Source organism: Mandrillus leucophaeus, unplaced genomic scaffold, assembly GCF_000951045.1.
Source record: "Mandrillus leucophaeus isolate KB7577 unplaced genomic scaffold, Mleu.le_1.0 Scaffold28, whole genome shotgun sequence".
Classification (NCBI taxonomy): domain Eukaryota; kingdom Metazoa; phylum Chordata; class Mammalia; order Primates; family Cercopithecidae; genus Mandrillus; species Mandrillus leucophaeus.
Genome location: NW_012102920.1, coordinates 1,859,673 through 1,866,694, shown reverse-complemented (window position 1 = coordinate 1,866,694; position 7,022 = coordinate 1,859,673). Strand labels below are relative to the sequence as shown.

The following is a 7,022-nucleotide window of genomic DNA, read 5'->3' as shown; positions in this document are numbered from 1 at the left end:
CCCTCCCAGAGACCCTTCAAGACCGAAAGGCTGGCCGGGTGAGGTGGCTCACGCCTGTAGTCCCAACACTTCGGGAGGCCGAGGCGGGCAGATCACCCGAGGTCAGGAGTTCGAGACCAGCCTGACCAATATGGTGAAACCCTATCTCTACTAAAAATACAAAAATTAACTGGCATGGTGGCGCACACCTGTAATCCCAGCTATTTGGAGGCTGAGACAGGAGAATCGCTTGAACCTGGGAGGTGGAGGTTGCAGTGAGCCGAGATCATGCCATTGCACTCTAACCTGGGCTACAGAGTGAGACTCCATCTGAAAAAAAAAAAAAAAAAGACCGAAAGGCCACAAGATGCACCCAGTAGGTGGGTGCTCAGTGTCCCAGATACGTTCGCCACCCCTGGGGCAGGCTCTGAATTTGAGTCCCTGAAGGTGGGTCTGTGCAGCATCCCCAGCAAGGAGGGGAGGGGGCCCTGGGGTCCCCCTGTCTGCTCCACCACTGCAAGCCCCTGGGAACAGGCAATGCCATCCCACGGCAGCCTCTGGCCTTCACTTGCTACAAGTGAGTTTATCCCCCTCTCCATCCTAGAGATAGTCGGTCTGATTTATGTTGTGCAAAGGCCCTCAAGTGACTGGCGTATCCCTCGGAGACAGGCTCCGGGAGGCGCTGGGAATCCGCACTTCCAGCTGGGGCCACGCAGTCCCAGCCACATTAAACGCTCAGACTTTTCTTGCTGATTTTTGAAAATTATTGCACCAAATGTTTACCAGTGAAATGCTGATCGTGATGATAAGGAGGCTGGGGAGGCCAAGAAAAAAGGGAAGAGAGAGTGCAGCTGCACACCCTTCTCCGGGTCCCAGAAGCACCGCTCTCCTGCGTGTTCAACTGGCATTTGCCACCAACATGCCTGTTTTTATTTAAATGGCCCAGGGCAAGGCTCTGACTAAACTAACATTCCCACGCCAACACTCAGCAGCGCCTCTGGTTTTTGGCAATTTTTTTCCTTAGCTGTCAAAGTAAAAATATAGAAGAGTCCTGGTCTTACTTAAGGCTTAGGGCTTTTTCCCTTCCCCCTGGAGACCCGAAAATAGCTCACAGATGTGCGGTACCTGCTAACGTTCGTGCTCCGTGTTACTTCACGAATAGAACTCCCTGTGCTCTCTGTAACCCAAACCCCGATTTCCAGGCCCATGTTCATTTGCAGAGGGGTCCGTGGGGGTCTGTGGGGGGAAGTGTAGGGGGACGGAAGTTCTCAGCTTGTTTAAATGTGTCTGGAGCAGATGGGAGGAAACTCCGGCCGCCTGAGAAACTCTCGCCTCAGGCAGGAGCTTCTCCATCACCCCAGCAGTGAGGTCAAGGATGGCCCAGGCTCCACTCAGGGAACCAGGCACAGGCTGGGTGGGGTGGGGGGTGTGGTCAAAGTCCTTCGGGGGCTCCTGGCTCTGCTGGTGGCTCCGCCGGGACAAACGATTCTGCTTTGGGACACCAACATCGTCCTTCTAAGATTAAAATAAACTTTTTTTTTTTTTTTTTTTTTTTTGAGACGGAGTCTTGCTCTGTCGCCCGGGCTGGAGTACAGTGGCCGGATCTCAGCTCACTGCAAGCTCCGCCTCCCGGGTTCACGCCATTCTCCTGCCTCAGCCTCCTGAGTAGCTGGGACTACAGGCGCCCGCCACCGCACCCGGCTAGTTTTTTTTTTTGTATTTTTTAGTAGAGACGGGGTTTCACCGTGTTAGCCAGGATGGTCTCGATCTCCTGACCTCGTGATCCGCCCGTCTCGGCCTCCCAAAGTGCTGGGATTACAGGCTTGAGCCACCGCGCCCGGCCTAAAATAAACTTTTTTTTAAAGGGGGGTTTCCAGCTATTTTTACCCCCGGAAAGGAAGAAAGGCAAAGACGGAGGAAGGGAGGAAGATGAAAGGAAGGAAAGAAGAGGGGGAGAGAGGGAGGGAAGAAAGAGAAATAAAGCAGAGAAAAAGAGGGGGACCGAGAAAGGGGGAAGGAGGAAGGAAGGAAAGGGAGGGGGAGGGGCCACCCGGTCTGGCTTTCCCAGTGACTCAGCCCTCGGAGGCTCGGGGTTTGTACCAGAGCCCAAGGGGTGGAGCCTCGAAGTTTCGTCCCCCGGGGCTCTTACTTTTTGGAGAAAGTTCTGAGGTGAGGGGGGCATGGGCCAGGCAGCGTGGAAGTCTCCCCCACAGGCTCTGCAGGGGTCCCTGGGACTGAGTAATTTGGGTAGTGAGGGGATATGCGGGGTGCAGATGGACCTGGTGGCCAAGCTCTGCCACCCCACTCAGAGCCTCAGTGCCCCCATCCAAGAACCAGACATCGTGACAGCCTCCCTGTCTGGTCCAGTCCCCCACGGGCCCTGCCTGGAGGTTCCAGCCCCGGTGCTAAGCCTCCTCGGTGCCCACCTTCCTGATGTCTCTCCTCCCGGAAGCTCCCTGATTTGGGCAGGCCTGGCCAACTTCCCAGTGCATGCACCCCCCAAATGGCGTGCCAACCAGGGTCCCCAGCCAGGCACTGCCTCTGCCGTCTCCCTGGGACTCCCTGGAAGCCGCAGAAATGGGCCATTGGCCCCCGAGTGACCCACACCCAGCCCAGGCTCCACCCAGGCCCTGTGGGCTGCTGAGGGGACCTGGGGTCCTGGAAAGGTCTGAGTGGGCTCCCCACTTCTCAGGGCTGGGAGACCATACCCAGACCCATCTACTGTCTTTCCCGTTGAGGTCTGTGCTCTGAGCAGTCTAGGAGCTTCCAGGGACAGGCAGGTGGGTCTGAGCCCTGAGTCACATGCAAAGGACGGGCAGGTGGCCTCCACCTGAGATCTGTGCTGCACCAGCCACCCCCTGGCCCAGCTCTAGAACAATGCCAGGTCTGCTCCACGGTCAATCCTACAGCCCTCGAGGCCCACACCAGCTGGGGCCTTCTCCGCTCACCTGCGCAGGAGGTTCAGTGCCTGCCTGGGGACTTGCCCGGGCAACTCACTGCCTCAGCCTCTGTGCAGAGGGGAACAGCAGGGCCTGCCTCTCGGATGCTGACCCTATCCCAGGCCTCAGGGGTAGCAAGGGGGGCAGTTTCTGCATGGGGACCGCTGGAGACACCGAGCAGACAGGGCCCCGAGCAGAGTCCTGGCCACAGCTGGGGGCCACTGTTCTGGCAACTGGGTCCAGGGAGGGCTCCAGATGCCAACAGGAGGGCCGGTCACAGTGGCAGGCTTGCACGGACAGCCAGTTGACTTGGTATCACGCAAGCCGCTGCTGGGCCTTCGCCCACATGCCTTCAGCTTCTTGCAGTCAGGTCAGTCAGCAAATCTTCCGGATCCTCTGGTGTGGGTCCTGGGTCCTGGGTCCTGGCAGGGATGGGTTCTGCCTCATACACAGAGAGTGGGTCAGGAAAACTTCGTGTTCGGGGGCGCTCAGACGGCCGAGAGCCTCTGGGATGGCTGAGGAGTCTCAGGGACACGTGGGGAAGAGACTGCTTCGGCAGAGGACAAGGCCTGCGACAGCAGAGCAGGGAAGTCCACGGCACAGACCCAGAGGTGCAGGGTGTGAGGGACCCCTGTGAGGGCCAGGGTGAGATGCCCAGCACCTGCGGGCACCCCTGGACCTGGGTGACGGTGGCTGTCTGCATGCAGCAGGGGCAGCAGATTCCAGACCCCAACCGCCTCGAACAAGGGCCAGCCCAAATCCATCCTAGAGGAAGGACAGCCAGGTGCGTCACAGAGGACCGCCCAGCACAGGTGACCAGGTTGCAAGCCAGACATGAAACCACATCTGAAAAAATGCCCAACCTTGAGGAAGTGTCCCAAGTTCTTTTTTTTTTGAGACGGAGTCTCCCTCTGTTGCCCAGGCTGGAGTGCAGTGGCCGGATCTCAGCTCACTGAAAGCTCTGCCTCCCGGGTTTACGCCATTCTCCTGCCTCAGCCTCCCGAGTAGCTGGGACTACAGGCGCCCGCCACCTCGCCCGGCTAGTTTTTTGTATTTTTTTTTTAGTAGAGACAGGGTTTCACCGTGTTAGTCAGGATGGTCTCGGTCTCCTGACCTCGTGATCCGCCCGTCTCGGCCTCCCATAGTGCTGGGATTACAGGCTTGAGCCACTGCGCCTGGCCCCAAGTTTTTTTTAAGTGGATAAAGGCAGATGGGACTTTCAAAATCACTTGGTGCAGCAGAGCCTGAGGCCTGGCAGCCCTCGAAGGCCCCATGGTGCGCCCGATGGTCAGGGGCTGCAGTGGATGGGGACATGGAGGCTGCGTAGGAGGGACCCTGGAGGCCGGACACCCTGGAGGCCTCTGGGCTTCAGCTTCGCATGCAGGTCAGATGTCTTTTACAGTCAGCTTCAAGAGGTGAAGGAGCCCTACCCCTAGGTGGTCTGGAAGGTTCCCATAGCTGCCTGGTGGTGGCCCCCACCCAGGACCCGGGAGGGTACCTGCCACGGGAAGTCCCCACACTTAGCCCTGCTTCAGAGCCCCCACGCCCCCTGCTTTCAGTCCCAGGGGCCACTCCAACGTGGCCATGCCAAGCGATGGTCCCTGCTCCAAGTCCAGCCTGCTGCCTTGCACAGTGAACAGACCGTGAGTGTGGGGGAGGGGAGGAGTGTCCCCCAACACCTCCTGGGGGTCCGACTTACCCTACTGGATGACAGCAGCTGAGGACCAAGGCCTGGCTGGGCCTTGAGCTGGCATCCTCATGATGTCTCTGAGCCTCAGCTTCCCTCCTGAAAAATGGCGAGCATCGCGCTCCCTGCCCCCCAGCGCCACAGGGTCATGGGGGCAGCAAGAGGCAAGATGGATTCCTGCAGAAAGGAAAGGGGCCTTGGGCTCAGAACTGGGAGTCTCAGCTCTGGCCGCTCCTTAGAATCAACCGCAGAGCTTTCAACACAGGCAGCCCTCAAATACACCCACCCACCGGGTCAGTGCTGACCCCCCCACTCAGACCACATCTCTCTGGGGCCGGAGCCAGCCCTGGGGTGTTTTAAGGTCACCTGGGTCTCCGTGCTGCACAGCACCTGGGGCCAAACAGGCGGCAGGAGCTCCGTCGCTGTCCCCGTGTGCTGACCAGCTGTGCTTTCGCCTCTCCACACACTTGGGGTCTGCTCTGCTCTCAAAAGCCCCCACAGCAGCCACAAAGGAGGGGCCTGGTTGGGCCAATGTCAGCAGGGCCTCCTTAGCCCACCCTGACAATGGTACCCCCATTTCTCTGGCAGCAAACGAGGGGGAACTGACCCAGTTCAGTCTCTTGGGGTGCAACGCCTAGGCCGCTCTCCCCTCCGCACCTGCACGTGGCCTCTGAAGAAGAGGGGGCTGCGGGACATGTCTGCCTCTCCCCTCTGCAAACCCGGCTCTGCGGCCCCATCTCCTCTGCTTCCAGGCTCCTTGGCCAGTTTGGGAACAGCCCCTTCATTCAGGGTACCCCTGCCCTCAGGGGTACCCCAGGAACCTTGTCCCAGCTCCCACCACAAGCTGGGACAGGAAGCCCAAAGTAACTCCCACGGGGGAGGCCTGCACCCCAATTCGGCTTCTTGGGGTCCTAGCCTCCACCTTCTGATTGGGTTTCTGGAGTGGCTGGGGTGCCCTGCACACAACCTGCCTTCTTTTGTTTCTCTTTAGCCCCTGCAATGCCCGCTGCCCGGTGCTGCCCCTCTGACCTGCAGGAGAAGGTCTCCAGGCCCCAGGGCAGCAGATACACTCCTGCTGGGTAGGACCCCTGCCTTCCCCCACTGCCCACACCCACTGGCCTGAAAAAGAGGAATGGGGAGCCCCGACAACTTGTGAATGAAGCTTCTCACCTACTTGCCAGGGGCCCACCCCGTTCCCAGGCTGGTGGGGAGGGGAGGCCCATCCCCCTCATCCCTTGCTTCTCCTCAGCCCCAGCTGTCCATGGGGTACTCCCGGCTGTGGGTGGTGCAGGCTTTGGGAGCTGGGAGGCTGAGGCCTGTGCTTCCCTCAGGTCTGTGCACCCGGCTGCACCATCTGTAACATGGGCTTATGAATGTGCCTGGCTCCTGGGCGGCCTGACGGGTGGACATCGAATGGGCCACTCTCTTCTCTGCTGGTAGAGGATAGAGGCCCCAGGTGGAGATGCTGTCAGCACAGCTGGGGCAGACCAGGGGAGAACCCCCATCCAGGGATCCCCTCCCCTCCCAGGCCGCCCCTCCCAGGCTACCCCTTCGAAAAATGTTGAGGACTGGCCCCCGAGCTAGGGCTACATGGGCCATTACTTCTGGCCTGGGGCTCACAGGCAGAGATGCCAACGGAGGCACACAGGCAGTTGCACCCGATCAGCACTAGGCCTGAGGCCTTCAGGCCTCCCTGTGCCCCACCCCACCCCCACCCACCGGGAGCAGAGGACGTCGTGGTGGGCAGTGTCCTCAGCCTGGGAGCCGCACAGCCCCGCGCGCTTCCTTCTATGGAAAATCTGCTCCTCCAGGCTGCCGGGCTGCTGTTACGTAAACATCTCTGCTGCCTCCAGGCGCCTCCTCTCCTGGGGCGCTGACCCCGAGATGTTACCCCAGGCCTGGAAAAGTGAGGCCAGCTTCTGGGAGGACGCAGGCGAGGGAGGCTCCCAGCAGCAGCTAGGAGGGGGGGGATAGGCCGTCTGCACTGGCTGTTTCCAGAGTGCTCAGCACTTGGCAAGAGGTGTGCCAGGAAAGGCTCGCTGGAGTCAGGTGTGAGATTTGTCCCGCTTTCTGTGCCTCCCTCTGCCACCATGCTCTGGGGTTTCTGCAGCCACTCCCCCACGCTCCCAGAGTCCTAGGTCCCTCTCAGTCTTTCAGTCTCCCTGCAGGGCAGGCATAGCCCTCCTACTCCAGGAGGGCCCCCAGCGCCTTCTGCCATCGCACTCACCACCCTGTGTTGGAGTGGGGAGGGGGCGCTGTTTGTCCCCAGCACGAGGCCGTGAACTTTGCGCAGGGACTATGGCAGGCATTTTGGACTCCTGGCGCTTAACCAGGCTTGGCACAGGGTGCCCGTGCCTGGCATCGTGGTGGAGAAATAAATCAGCCGGAAGGGGCACGTGGGAGGGGCTGCGCCGGCG

At 60.1% G+C, this 7,022-nt stretch overlaps 1 long non-coding RNA gene across 1 annotated transcript; it reads right to left on the bottom strand.

Annotated features, from left to right (window-relative positions):
* Nucleotides 1–4,098: 4,098 nt before the first annotated feature.
* Nucleotides 4,099–6,035, bottom strand: LOC105543252. The gene is made up of 3 exons (XR_001006598.1): nt 5,776–6,035; nt 4,618–4,704; nt 4,099–4,290 (listed from the first exon to the last, which is right to left on the bottom strand). It is a non-coding gene; the product is annotated as an uncharacterized LOC105543252 (long non-coding RNA).
* Nucleotides 6,036–7,022: the final 987 nt, after the last annotated feature.